The following is a 15066-nucleotide window of genomic DNA, read 5'->3' on the forward strand; positions in this document are numbered from 1 at the left end:
GCCTATTAAGAATTTCTTTGTTTTGATTCTTTCATGTTGCAGAGAGTGGGAGGAGGAGATTAAGATATGGGGAAGGGAAAGGCAGAAAAGGGGAGGCAGGTGCATCCATATGTCCATGTCCTTGCCCTTAGACACCTGGGATTTTTCTACTTTTAGAACACACCAGCTGGAAGTGTGGATCACCCTAGGACATAAACTAGATATCCTTGAGAGCATTCATTTAAGACAGACAGATCTCATGGCCCTTGTCTCTCTTGCCTGATCCCTTGGGTATTTCTAGGCTCACCCCTAAATGTATCAGTTACTGAAGTCATTGCCTCAGAGTTCTGAGAAGCATTATAAAAGTTAGAGGGCTGAAAAGAAGGGTTCCAGGAGAAGAGGACCCCTGCATGAGTACAATCAGATCAGTGTTCCCCCACAGACACCATGGTGGCCAGGAGCTGAGCGCTCCTCTGGGGGAATCCAAACATGAAGTCTGCCAAGTGGCAAAGAGTCTCTGCTGCTTCAGGGAGTGGTCATCCCTGTGGATTCTGAATGAGCCTGTAGATTAGTAACTGGCATCGCGTACACATTGATGCCCTGCTAATATTATGGAGCACTTTGAGAGGCAGAAAGGGGAGCCTTAAGTTCTATTTTTGTAATGATTGTATAAGACTAAAATTATTATTATTTTAATTAACTAATTCTGCACAGGAGATCTGATTCATAACAGCAGCAAAATTACACTTATGAAGTAGCACGAGAAGACTATAGCCGACGGGTTTACTGCTGTGTGCTCCTTGGCGACTGGGGCTGAAGGGAGCCTGAGACACGCTGCCTGCTGCACAGTCACAGAGTTAGAGACACGAATGGGTGCAGCCATTAGAAAAATTGCTCTACAAATACACACTCAGTTCCCTGGAGGATGTGCTTTCTACCTTTCATATTGCCAAGCTAGATGACTTCAATGGTAGGGAGTGTGACTCTGGCAGTGCCTGTCTATGACACGCAGCGATGTCCCTGCACACATTCTCACTGCCTTGTCACCCACGTGCAGATGTTTTGTTCTTCTCTGCGTGAGAGCCTCCTACTCCTATTTTCCTTTTAAGTAATATTACAGGTTGTATGGTGCTCCCCAGGGCAGGTTGCAGCCTTGGTCCCTGGGAATGAGTCCTGTTTAGGAGCAGGGTCTTTGTAGATATTGTTAAGATGAGTTTATACACGGACAGGGTGGCCTCTAATCCAACTGGTGTCTTTATGAGGAGAGGGAAAGAGGGGGATGGCTTAGTTGGTAAGGTACTTGGTACACAAGCACACGGATCCAATTTCAGATCCTCAGTACCCATATGAAAACTAGGTTTGGTGGCACATGCCTGTAATCCTAGCAAGTGGAAGAGGAGACAGGTGGGAGAGACCCTCCGGCTTGCTGGCCAACCAGCCTTAGCAAACCAGTAAGCTCCAGGTTCATGGAGACTCTGCCTCAAAAAGCAAGATGGAGAATGATTGAGGAGATGCCAGTATCAGCCTCTGGTCTCCACACGCATGTGAACGAGCACACTCAGCACACAAGAAGAGGGGTGTCTGGGTGTAGGTACACGGGGAGAACGCAATGTGAGACAAAGTGGTGGCTGGAATGTGATATCTGAAGCCATGAAGAACTCCTGACAGCCAGTAGAAAGAAGCTGGAAGAGGCAAGGTAGGGCGCCGAAGCCCTGCATGAGTCTTCAGAAAGCAGGGCTCGGCTGATAGTTGGATTTCATCACACAGTGTCCCCAACTGCAGGAGAATAAATGCATGCTCTGCAAGCCACGGATTTTATGACCATTTGCTGCAGTGGCCCTAGAGAAGTTAATAAATAAGATTCTAAAATCCAACAATATCCCCGAAAGCAAAAGATATAAGAAAGATATTTTAAGCACTGAAAAACATCTTTATCCAACAGCCATAGGAAAACCTATTTACCCTTGTTAATTATAAACAATGAGCCATCAATGTGGTTAGTTTTTTGTTTTGTTTTTTTTTATTTTATTTTTTTTTTAATTCAATATCAAGTCAGCAACTAGTAGCAACACAGACACTCCCACTGGGAGAAGTGTAGACCCTCTTGGCCTTGGGAAAGCCATGTGGTAACAAGAATTAGGAAGTGTTTTTGTAATGTTTTCTTTGCAAATGGTGTTTAGTAAAATCTCAAGATCATTCCTTATCAATAACAGCATAATCTCTGCGTACCCAGTTCTATAAAGCAAAGCTCTGGAGTCTCTCCTCTTCGAGTCTTTGATTTTAGGCTCTGAGCATGATGGCTCCTGAGAGCAGAGTGCCCCGTTTCCCAATAGCACTCAGGGTCACTTTCTGATGCCACTTTGGGATACTACTTCAGGTGAATTGAAAGAGTACATATGAATGTATGTACGTACATGTCTACAGTGTGCTGTGTTGTGTTGTGTTGTGTTGTGTTGTCTTGTCTGTTAATGCCCTACCACTAGACTACATCCCTGGTCCTGATATCCTTGGTACTCCTTTAGAAAAATCTCATGTAAATAAAGATGTTTCAGCACCTTAAGAATCTTTTGTGGCAGCCGGGCATGGTAGTGCATGCCTTTAATCCTAGCACTTGGGAGGCAGAGGCAGGCCGATCTCTGTGAGTTCAAGGCCAGCCTGGTCTATGGAGTGAGTTCCATGACAGCCAGGGCTACACACAGAAAAAACCCTGTCTCAACAACAACAATAGCAACAACAACAAACAGAAAATAATAATGAAATAAAAGAAAAGAATCCTTTGTAGCTGGAGATAGAGAGACTGGCCTTCCTTGAGCCCTGGGGGCAGCTCTGAGAGATTAAAAACTCACAATGCAGAGCTAACCCCTGACTGTGCCTGAGGAGGTATAGGGCAGCCTAACACCACCTCTCAAGTTTAGAACCTGCTGGAATTATTCAAGCTGGCCCACCCCAAGCCATCCACATGGCCCCACCTTGCTTTTCCTATGAAAGCCTCAAGAAAGTCCCTGGCCTAAACCTTCACCTCACCTGTGATTGTGCTGGTTGGTATCTTTGTCATGTGGCTTGCCAAGCCTCCTATGTCTAGGCCTCCATGCTCACCAGAGAGTGCAGTTAGCTCTCTCTGATTCCCTGTGCTTGTAGGCAAACCTGCTGACCATATCATAAAAGAACACAGAGAGAAGTTTCTCCAAATCACATCCCACTGATTGGATTGCATTCTACAGCTCAGTACTAAAAGATCCCTTCTCTATTACACAATACAATTTCTGTATCTAATAGAACTCACCCAGACAAGGGACAAATGCTATTATTTGGAGTGCCAAAGGCCATTGTGTTCATTGAAGGCTTGATCACAAGCTTAGGAAATTACTGGGAGATGGTGGACCTTAAGGACATGGAGCGGAGAAGGCAGAAGTTAGGTCATTGGACCATGCCACTGAGGTGGATACTGACACTTGGGTGGCTTTATCTCAGCTTCCTGACTGCCTTCAAGTAAGCAGTTTCCTCGGCCACATGCTCCCTGCCAAGCGACGGTGAACTTACACCTCAGAAACCAGTCACTGAGAGACAAGAGTCTGTGGGCTAGAGTGATGGCTCACTGGTTAAGAGCTCTGGCTGCTCTTACACAGGACTGGGTTTGTTCTCAGCACCCACGTGGTGCTTACAAGCATTCGAAATTCTAATTCCAGGGGATCTGATGCTCTGTTCTGGCCTCCACAGCCACCAGGTAGTCACATGGTACACGTATACACGTGGAAGCAAAATGCTCATAAACATAAAATACATAGCTGTAAATCAAATTGAGAGTAAGCTTTTCTGGAAGATGATGCCATGGCTCAGAAACACTAAGCAGCACCACGTGGCCCCTGAGCCAAAGAAGCCCAGGGCTAGGGTCAGTTGTCTCCTCTCAGGTCAGTGGCTGTCCACACTGCCTTGACATGAGGAAAGTCTACGCTGACCTTCCCAAAGTTGTTGGAGACATAGAAACCAACTGACAGGTGAGGGAAGTGAGGTCTGAGGTGTGAGACTGGTTTTGTCAAGTCCACATGGTGATTGCCAGATGCCCGTACGTGTCTCAGTGTTATGGGACCACACTGTTCATAAAACTAAAGAAGCCTAGAGGGCCGGTGAGATGGCTGGGTGGTAGAGGTGCCTACTGCCAAGACTGGTGACCTGAACTTAATCTCTAGGACCCATATGGTGGAAGGAGAGAACCTAATTCCTCGAAATGTTCTCTGATCTTCATGTATGTGCTGTGGCATAAATAATAAATAAATGCAATAAAAATGAACACATTACATTGATCAGACTTTCCCACTGATTTGTTGTGCTCTGTGCTGGCTAGTTTTGTTCATTTGATCCAAGCTAGAGCCATTTGGGAAGAAGGAACCTCAACTGGGAAAATGCCTCCATAAGGTCAGGCTGTGGGCAGACCTCTCATGGGGGCAGGGGAAGAGGGATAGTTCACTGGGTGGTGCCACTGTTATACCCAAGTCTCTTGGACCCCAAGGACCACCAAGGAGGCTTATTCTGATACAAATGCACTTGGGTCTTTTTTATAAGCCCTAGCTTGGGATAGGGGTGATGGATAAATATTACCAGAGGTGAGTGGTCAAAGCACATTATTGTGGGTTTTCTCCAGGCTATTCCTTTAGTAGGGAACTTTATTGTCTTGTTCCTGGAATTAGTGACTGATGGCCTAGTTCCTGGGACTGGCGACTTTTTTTCGGGGTGAGGGGTCAGGCCTGGTTCTCTCACCACCCTTGGTCAGGTTGTATAAGAAAGCAGGCTGAGCAAGCCAGTAAGCAGCAATCCTCCACGGTCTCTGCATCAGCTCCTGCCCTTAGGTTCCTTCCTTGAGTTCTTGCCCTGGTTTCCCTGAGTGATGGATTGTACTCCATGATGTGTAAGTTAAATAAGCCCTTTCCTCTACAAGTTGCTTTTGGCATGTGTTTATCACAACAACGGAGAGGCAAACCAGGTCACACCTCAAATCCATTCAGTCATTTGGCATTCCTTAAATATGTCTGTGGTCCCCAATCCTGAGCTCATCAACTTAACTTTGGGAAGTCTAGGACCAGAGCTCACCCAGTGCTTCTGGAAGGGTCCTACTTCTTTCAGTCCATTATTTCTTAGTTACAAATAAATAATAAAAGGCCTGGTCTGGCAATGAAACCCTTCAGAAGTTCAGATAAATAACTTCCCGTTAACAATCCCAGTATTCAGGAGGGCTGCAGCAAAGAGGATTAACATAAACTCAAGACCAATCTAACAAATAAACAAATGAAAACATTAAAACCAAACCAAACAACAAAAAAACAATCAACTTAACACTGAGGCATAACTTGGTGGTAGAGTGTATTTGCCAAGCTGGTTTCCATCCTCAGTACCAGTCCCGCTATCACACACACACAAACAAAACAAACAAACAAACAAACAAACAAAACCAACAACAACCAAAAAAACAAAAATCCAACCAACCAAAACAATCTACTTGTCTGCCGCAGCTGCCCCACCAAGCTCAGTGTTCTGAGTCAGTTCTGAGGTTGACCCCTTTTCAAATCCAACCAAGAACCTTTGAATTCCCCTCAGGAAAGTGAATACTTTGTTTTCCAGAGATCAAAAGCTCTATCTAACAAGAAGGGTCCTAACCCCCATCTCTTTCTTCTTCATCATGGTAGATTTGCCAGCTTTTGTGGGACTCATAAACTGGTCTCAGGTCAGGCAAATCTATCACTGCAGAGGGTGCTAAACTGTAGTGGTCCTCTCAGCGTCATTAGCATTTCATTGCAGTACTCAGCCGGCACTAATTCTCAGGATTAGCGGGAGCTCATTGTTGGGGAAAAGCAATTCAGTCTAAAAATACTGTTGAGTATGAAACACAAAGTGAAGCAGGTTGTGTAATTTTATCTTTAAAACATTTAAACATTTTTCTTTTCCTTTCTTCTTTCTTTTTTTTTTTTTTTAAGATAGAATTTTTCTATGTGGCCCAGAATTGCCCTAAACCTTGCAAAGACCTAGTTAATGAGAGTAGTTTCCCCCACCTTTTTGAGAAGGGATTGAAAATAATCGTGAATCATAGTCTGTGTTTAGGGACTGAGACCATGACTTCTGGGTGCCAATGGCTGACGGTATCTGAGTTTTTCTTCTAAAATGGACTGTCAGCCTAACTTCCACAAACCTGAAAACTTGAGCATTCCTCTGGCCTCCCTTTGTTGTATTGCTCATGGGAACATGAGGCTGGGAAGTTCAGACTCCCTGTGCTGCTGAGCCATGCTATCCCCCAGTTTAACAAGGAGCCTCCACACACTCTCCACTCTTACGAAGCCAGATGCAGGTGCCTCGCTTCCAGGAAGCTGGGTTTCCCTTACAGGCTGATGATCTTAACAAGTAAGAGCTTCTAGTCTAACAGGATGGTATGTCCGGGGTCTCTAGGGATGGTCTCTTGTCCTTCACTCTCTAAAACCATCTCTGTTCCTCTCTCCTGAATGCAGTGCAGGGGCTGAGGGGCCTCATTGACTCAGGTCTGGCCCAAACTGCTAACGAGGCATTGTAGGTCCAGGGATTAGCATCCCTTTAGTCACTGAGCATCTTTCCATGCCTCTTGCCTCCAGCACGGCAAGGGGCGGAGCCAGGTAAACCCAGCCCTGAGTGCATCGGCACCTGACACAACCCGGCACAAAGGCCTCACTGTGGAGGGGACACCACCTACACCTCTCAGGATCTACTTACAGTTAGACTGGAAAATATTATGAAATGGAAATGTCTGGGCATGATGGCACACACCTTTATTCCCAGCACTTGGGAGGCAGAGGCAAGTAGATCTCTGTGAGTTCAAGGCCAGCCTGATTTACACAGTGAGTTTCAGGACAGCCAGAGCTACATAGTGAGACCCTGTCTAGGGTGGGAGGGAATAAATGGAAATGGAAATGTCTCCATAGGCTCATGTTTTGAAAATCTTATTCTGCAAATGGTGCTGCTATTTGATTGAAATAACAGAATGAGCTAATGGCTAGATGAAATTATATAAATACAGGTTTATTGGTAGCACTGGCGGAGGGGGAGAGAGAAAAAAAGAGAGAAACAGAAAGAGGAAAACAGGAGAGAGAGGAGGGCAGAGAGAAGAGAGAAGGAGAGGGGAGGGGAGGGGAAGAAACAAAATGTCTGGATTATAAAATGAAGGGCCTCTGGGAGAGGAGAAATTCAGGGTGGAGGACCGGGTAGGCCAGCCACACCCTGCAGCAGGCAGGGTTCAAGGGATGCCTGTTGAGAAAGACTTGGGGACTCTGGTGGTATCTGGGGCCTTCGTCACTAGGGGTAGGCCTTTGAAGGTGATACCTGGTACCTGGTTCCTGTTGTAGCTACATAAACAGCTTCTGCCATACTCTTGCACCACGAAGAACGGAGCTGTTCTTTACTGTAGTGGGCTTAAACCCTCCGAAACTGTGAGACAAGATAAATCATTTCTGTTGTAAGTTGCTCCTGTTAGGTACTATGACCCCAGAGACTAGCGCCTTGACTCACTGAGCACTGTTTATCCTTGTGGTAATTTCTCCTTAACTGAGGTTTCACCTTCCTGGAGACCAGCTGTGGTCCAAAAATGTGAAATAGAGGATTGCAGAGATAAGCAGTCCTTAAGTGTTAGATAACTTTTATTATAGAAAAATGTCTACTCATAAGTAGTTATTGTTCTTTTTTTTCTTTTTTCTTTTCTTTTTGGGACAGATTGCTCTGTGTGGCCCTGGCTGTCCTGGATTCACTTGGTAGACCAGGCTGGCTTTGAACTCACAGAGGTCCACCTGCCTCTGCCATTGGTATTCTATAAGGAGTATGATTGGCTCTATCTATTTTTAGACATCCCTGCCAGAAAAGTAGGAACCACTGCCCTGTCCTGCGGAGGCGAAGGCAGGAAAGCCCAGGGGTGACTTGGGGGACATCCACTGTCAGCCTCAGTCCATGGTGCAGCTTTTAATGATCTTTGTACTGATGTCACCCTTTGGGTCCTCCCAGACAGTTTGTTCTACTTGCTCCTTTGTCCCTCCTCTCCAGCTGCATATATGCCTCTCCTGGACACACTCAACCTTGTATCCAGTGCTGGGTCCATTCTGTCCAGGACAGAGTAGGATCCAGAACGAGGTGTGGGGTCTGGTGAAACACTGTTTGTTCCATGTGCTATCGGCTGCATACCTCGTAGAAGCTATTTCCTGGAGATATGGGCCATGCCTATAAGTGTGTCTTGATTGTCTGCCCTGCTCCTTGCTCCTGGTGACCTAAATCCATGTTCCCTTGCATATTTCCGTGTGACACTGGCCCTGCTGTCTACCCCACAGTGAGCTCTGGGGGTGGGGCTGTCAGCTCCACCATAAGCCACCTGCTGACATTTTTGTAGCAAAAGAGCTGGGCTACTCCACCCACCCACCTGCTACTGAACCAACCCTCATCCGCCCCTTGGTCTACCTACCACCTGTTGAGTCGCTGCCTATTGTACTTTACTTGCAGGACCAGCTTTTCTTCCCTCACCTTTGGGCATCTCCAGCACCCGCCCCAGCTCAGGAGGAGTATCTAGTTCCATGTGGGGCTCTGTCTGTCCACTCTGTGCTAACGGACATTAACCCTTCTGTGGCAATGGGCAAAGCAGAGACATCTACATACCATGTTGAAGGCACAAAACACAGATGCAGTGCGTTTGGCATTTGGGATGGATTAGTTCCAAGACCTGTTGACATTCAAGCCTGTGGATGCTCCGTCCCCTGTATAAAATGACAGTGTGTCTGCATGGAATCCACACAGAGCCTCCTTGCTCCAGAGTACTTAATTCAATGTGTCTGAAGTGCACGAGCGGTCACACCAGATAGTTTAGGGGATGACAGCAAGGGGAAAAAACATTTACATTTAACAGATGTGACCATTTGAAACACTTCCAATCCACTGCTGGCTGAATGCAGATGCAGGATCCATTGATGTAGGAGGGTGATAATTTTAATTCCTAAAGCTGGTTCAGATAACCTAAGATTGCTGTCTCTTCTTGGAGGCACAGGAAGACCTGATGTGGTTATGGAGTCTCTATCGGGTTAGCTTCATCTCACTGAGGCAAACATTCAGACATTCTGAGTTCTCTTGCCCTTCCTGATTGGCAGTGGCTAAGCCAAGGGCATGTTTCCCAGGAGTAGGTGACCTCTGTGCTATCACTGGTTCATACAGGCTTCCAGTCTTATCCCTTCTTTACACTGGACCCATAACCCACCTGCCACCAGGGATAGCAGAAACACGATTCTCCCTTTGATCCTCAATTGTGACATCCATGCATGACATCCTTCTTGCCCCAATGCTAAGTGCCTTTGGGTCCCTTAGCTCTCTTGTCTTTTGATATAACTCAGTACATCAGGAGGAATTATCAACCTTTTTCTGTCTATCATCATGAGGAGCTCATGGGAAAACCTGCACACAGCACAAGGAAAACCACTGTCTGATATGTCTGCACCCCAACAGTAACATAGACGAAAGCTGAGACCAGAGAGGTCCTCTACCTTGGGCTATTTTATATGAGATAGGATTTGTATATAGCTCAGGCTGGCCTGAAACTTGAGATCCTCCTGCCTTGTCCCAAGTGCAGGAAGTTAAGGTGTATACCACCATATCCAGCAATAACTTATTTATTTACTGAAACAGATCTAACAACAGTCTTCAGGCAAGCTAGGCAAGTTGTCTGACTAGGAGCTGGTGCCCCAGTCAACTTCACTTTCACAGATAAAGGAATGAGGCTCAGAAGTTCTGGACATTTGCCTAAGGTCATATACTAAATAATCAGGTCTAGAGCCAGGACTTGGACTCAGCTCTTTGGCTATCTGTTAGGGTGCCCTATTACAAGGCAACAGAAGTCAGGTTGCATCCTGCCAGCCATGGTGTGTGGGGGTCTGGGGGGAGTAGGGGTTGGTTTAACTAAACAGACTTGTGCTGTTCTGCCAAAGCAGGAGACTCAAAACAAATTCTGTTGCTATGGCAGAATATATTGCAGGATAATTCATAAAATAAGAAAAGCTTATCCAGATCATGATCTTTGTTTTTGTTTTGTTTTGTTTTTCTGAGACAGGGTTTCTCTGTGCAGCCCTGGCCGTCTTGGAACTCACTCTGTAGACCAGGCTAGCTTCAAACTCAGAGATCCTTCTGCCTCTGCCTCCCAATTTCTGGGATTCAGAAGCATGTGCCACCATGCTTGGCCACTTCAATGATTCTTTTATGCTTGTTTTTTTGAGACAAGGTTTCTCTGTGTAGCCTTGGCTGTCCTGGACTCACTTTTTAGACCAGGCTGGCCTCGAACTCACAGAGATGCCCCTGCCGTCTCTCTCCCTGAGTGCTGGGATTCCAGGAGTGTACCACCACCCTGCCCAGTGCAGATCATAATTCTTAAGGCTACATGTCAAAGAAAAGGAGGCTACATCTGGTTTGGGCCTTACAAAATGTCATAACGTAGAGCCAAAGTTAGATGGGAATGTGCACGCATGCAGATAAGCTAAAACATGGGGGTAGCCTCCATTTGTCACAACTGTTCTCATGTTAAGTAACCCAGAGCCTTGAGAAAGGGATTAATCCTAACAACCACCCACCCCGCACTCCAGCACACTGAGGACCGGACTTCAGCATGATCTCTAAGGTGTAGCCTCCTCACGGTGCAGTCAGGTTCTGGGCTTTTTAGATTTCTTTATTGCTAACATGCAGCTTTGTATCTGTGGTGAAAGACAAGGTAAGTCAGGCTTGATGGTGCATGCCTGTATGCCAGTACTCAGGAGGCTGAGGCAGGAGGATTGCTGCAAGTTTGAGGCCAGACTGTGCTGCATGCTGATTGTGTGATTCCCAACCACCTTTCCTCAAATAAAAGAGATGGCAAGATGGTTCCCTGATCTATGTGCCAGGAAGAAGGGCAAAGAACAAGCACCACATCCAGCTGGTACCAGATGCCCCACTCTGATCTCTGATCTCTTAGAGGAAAAGGGAATGAATGGCAGTTGGTATCTCTGTCACAGGGCCCTACCTCATTCACTTGTCTTCCCTTGTTTTCTGCCGCCAACAACAATCCTGCACTGTCGGCCTTACCCTGCCTCTACCAGTTCCTTGCCCCAAAAGAATTTATCCCTTTTTTTTCATTTGTGCGTAGGCATCCACAGTGACCCACAGTAGAAATCAAAAGGGGGGCGGGGCTGGAGAGAAGGCTCAGTGGTTAAAAGCACTGGCTGCTCTTCCAGAGATCCCAGGTTCAATTCCTAGCACCCAAATAGCAACTCGCAACTGTCTTTAACTCCTGTTCCAGGGGCATGACACCCTCATACAGATATATGTGCACCCAAAAGATACCAAAAGGGTTTCTACTTTAGCTGCAGGAGGTCACAGCTTTGCTCTCAGTCCTGGCTGCAATGAGCCTTTGTGGTTGAAGTTGTCAGCCATTGCATTATCCAGTGGTCTCCCAGGTGGACTCCTGGGCACAGGAAATTATGACTTTCTTGGCTCCATTCCTTTACACGTGGTACCTGGCACACACAGGACACAAAGCAAACATACCTTCCAGCAAACACTGGCCCTAAGTTGGGGTGACATCAGCCTGTAGGCTCACAGCCAGCTCTGGGCAGAGGGAGACTTCCCGAAGGAAAGGGAAGGGCAGGGAGCCTCCAGATGGCTTCACTTCCCCTCTGCACTTATCTAAAACCCTGAGGTCTTACAGAAAGGTGACTTTCTGCAGCACCGGATTCTTCTGAGTCCCTGACTAAGGGTCATAAAAGGCCATAATTTTAACCTTTACTCCGACCCAGAGCCGCTGGGGTTCAATACAGAGTCTCCCCAGGTCAGACTTAGGCTCTAGAAAATTTTAGGCTCATCTGTGTCCATCTGAAAAAAAAAAAAAAAAAAAAAAAAGCCCTGCTTTAAACAAAAGCACCCTGTGGGTTGGTTGGACTGTGAATACCCTCCTCCAAGTCTGAGCACCTTCTAAGTCTAAGTCTGACCAGGTGGCTCATGCTTCATACCCCCAGGCAATGGCTGGGTACCTGGGCCTGTCTCCAGCAAGAATCCTGCTGGGTGGGTTTAGCCAGTATCCCCCTTGTCCCTGTGCTTCTTCTTAGCAGGTTCCCTCCTCTGATTCCCATCTGCTCCTTAGCTCTGCAGTCTCAGTTGCTCCTATGCACATGGTCTTTCTCCTTTTCACTGTAGTCCTGCACAAAGCTTTCCTTACCAAAGGGTCCAATACTCCCTTCTTCTCTGCCTTCCTCTCTCTCTTTCCCTCTCTCCTTCCTTTGGTGCAAAGGATGGAATCTTTTGCAGGATCTCATTTGTCTAGATAAGCACTCCACCACTGGACCAAAAATCCCTCAGCCTTATAATTTTTCCTTATTTTAACAAGTTGGCTTTTTTCCTTTTTTCTTCTTCTCATCCTCCTCTCTTCCTTCTCCTCCTTCTTCTTCTTTAAAGCTGAGAGACAGGCATGGTTCCTGTTGGTTCTTGGCTTAATTATTGTGGGAAGTTTGGGACTGAGGACTTTTGACCAACAGGACAAAAGTGTATTTGACTTCAGTCCTGAATAATAAATATGTGTCCATCACAGAGCCTTTGGGCATCAAGCCCAAAGATAGAGCCCGATGACAAGAATCAAAGCTACCACTCTCCTTTTGATATGTAGGGTCCCTCCCATTTATTTTCCTGCAGGTATACAAGAGATAAAGTTTTCCTCAGGCCCCCAGCAAAGGCCAAACCTGTTGTTCCTCCCTGCCTGCCCAGTGAAGGCCATGAAAACTTGATTCAGACTTGCTGTCCTGCCTTTAGCATGTCCCCAGACCAGCCCTGTCTGCATCTGAGGCAGTTTTTGATCATAAAACTCAGGGGTTATAAGGATGGACCATGGGAATGGAAGAATTAGAGCTGGGATCCTTTTCCCCCAGCCCAACCCCTGCCGCCCACACAGGACAGATTCCCCACTAACTCTTTGATCTCTGAGTGTTCCCCTGACCCCTGGCATTTTAGTGTGGACTGTGGGTGGCAGACCTGCACCCTGGCACTGGATTCCAGACAATCCGTCTTTCAGCCCAAGTCTCCAGACTCTAGATCTAACGTCTAAACCTTCAGGAGCCCTTTAACACTCTCCTTTAAACACCCATTAGAACCCAGTCCTTCAGAGGTGACTACAAAAGTAAAAACAGTGTTTGCTGGGTGTTCCCTTTGTCCCATGGTTGCAGCAATCAGATGAGGTCAATTGTTTTACTGAGGATTTGTAAACAACTATTGTTTGGTTTTAAAGGGTAGAAAAAAAATTTTAAGTTGTCTTTTTGCAGGTTTTTAAGAGAAAGAGTGGGATTGGCGATTTAGCTCAGTGGTTAAGAGCACTGGCTGTTCTTCCAGAGGAAGAATTCCCAGCACCCACATGGCAGCTCACAACACCTATAACACCAGTTCCAGGGCCTCTGACAGCCTCACACAGACATACATGTGGGCAGAACACCAATGAACATAAAATAAAAATAAATTTAAAAAGAGTAAGGCCACTAAAATGCCATTTTACAAGAGATGTAGCCCAACTTCATTATTCCCAAACATTGTAATACCAGATACTACTCTGTGTTTGGTGGCTTTTATAAGCAATGATCATAATATAAGGTAGAGATTTATCTCTTTAGGTCCTCCTTAGGGGTGGGACGCCAACATGTCCCATGCCCCTGTCCAGCTTGGGAGAGGCAATGACACATGGCTGCCGCCTCTGGAAATGCTCTCTGATCCTGTCCTGTGAGAATGTGCCTAATCTGCTGTGTAAACATTTCAAGGCATTCTAAAACAGTCAAATGCGCCTGAAGTGCCTCTCGCCCACTTAGCCCTCCCTGTGTATAGGACACCTTCTGTCTTCTAGGCTCGCCCACAGGTCACCCCTTCCATCCAGCTCGGTCCCCAAGAGGCTACTCTGTAGGGCTATGTCCAGGATCTCTGAGAGATGGCTCAGAGATTAAGAGAATTTGTTCTTGCAAAGGACCCAGATTTGATTCCCAACACCCATATGGCAACTGATAACTATCCATAACTCCAGTTATGTGCATTCTAAAATGCACATAAAATATAGGCATACATGTGGAAAAAAACAAAGCAAAACAGCAAACAAAAACAAAAAAATGTGAGCAAAACACTCGTACATATAAAATAAATAAATATATTTTTAAGAAAGAATGAAGGAAAAACTTCTTCATGTTAATAGAAAGAATTTTTGGTCTTCTTGTTCTGCTTCTGCATAGGAAAACTCCAGGACCAATATAAGCATTATTGTAGACTGCTGTTCCCCACCCCCAAATATAGAAAAGATCAGCCAAGTTTAACTGTCAAACTGGAGCAACCCATTGGCCCTAGTTAGAGACTGAGAATTTTACTTGGAGGCCCTTTGCGCTCTCTCTCTCTCTCTGCCCGTGTGTGTGTGTGTGTGTGTGTGTGTGTGTGTGTGTGTGTGAACATATGCACGCAAGTACGTGGGTAGGTACCCCATGTGGGTAGGTCTGGACAGGTCTGGATGTGTGGGTTCCTATCTTTGGAAGCCAGATGTCAGCTTCTAGTATCAATCCTTAGGAATGCTCCCTCTTGGGCTTTTGTTTGTTTGTTTGCTTGTTTTTGTTTTTGCTTTTGTGACAGTTTCTACTGAGATAGAGGCCTCCCTCACTAGGCTGGCCAGCAAGTCAAAGGGATCCACCTGCCTCCACCCAGCTTTTGAAAATCAGGATCTGCGGCTTGAACTGAAGCCCTCATTCGATGTCCTCCATACTCCCCCCGCCACACACGCACACAACTTATTACTAATGTTATACAAAACTGCTTCCTAGTGCTCAGGCTGGATCTCCCCTCTATCCCCCAGCCTCAACCACTCATTTTAGCAACACCAGCCCCAGAAACTCCTGACTCCAGCACTGGTCTCCCAGGGCCACCCTGCGACACAGAACAGGGAGCACATGCAGTTCCTCTGGTGGAGGAAGTTCTCCGTTAGTCAGGAGGGTGGAGCAAACCTCTGCCTGACACCAGGTGCCTGGATTCAGCTCTGTGTGAGGGCTGGGCCGGAGCCTGTAGCTCTACTGTGCAGAG

The sequence above is a fragment of the Meriones unguiculatus genome, chromosome 9 (assembly GCF_030254825.1).
Source record: "Meriones unguiculatus strain TT.TT164.6M chromosome 9, Bangor_MerUng_6.1, whole genome shotgun sequence".
NCBI lineage: Eukaryota > Metazoa > Chordata > Mammalia > Rodentia > Muridae > Meriones > Meriones unguiculatus.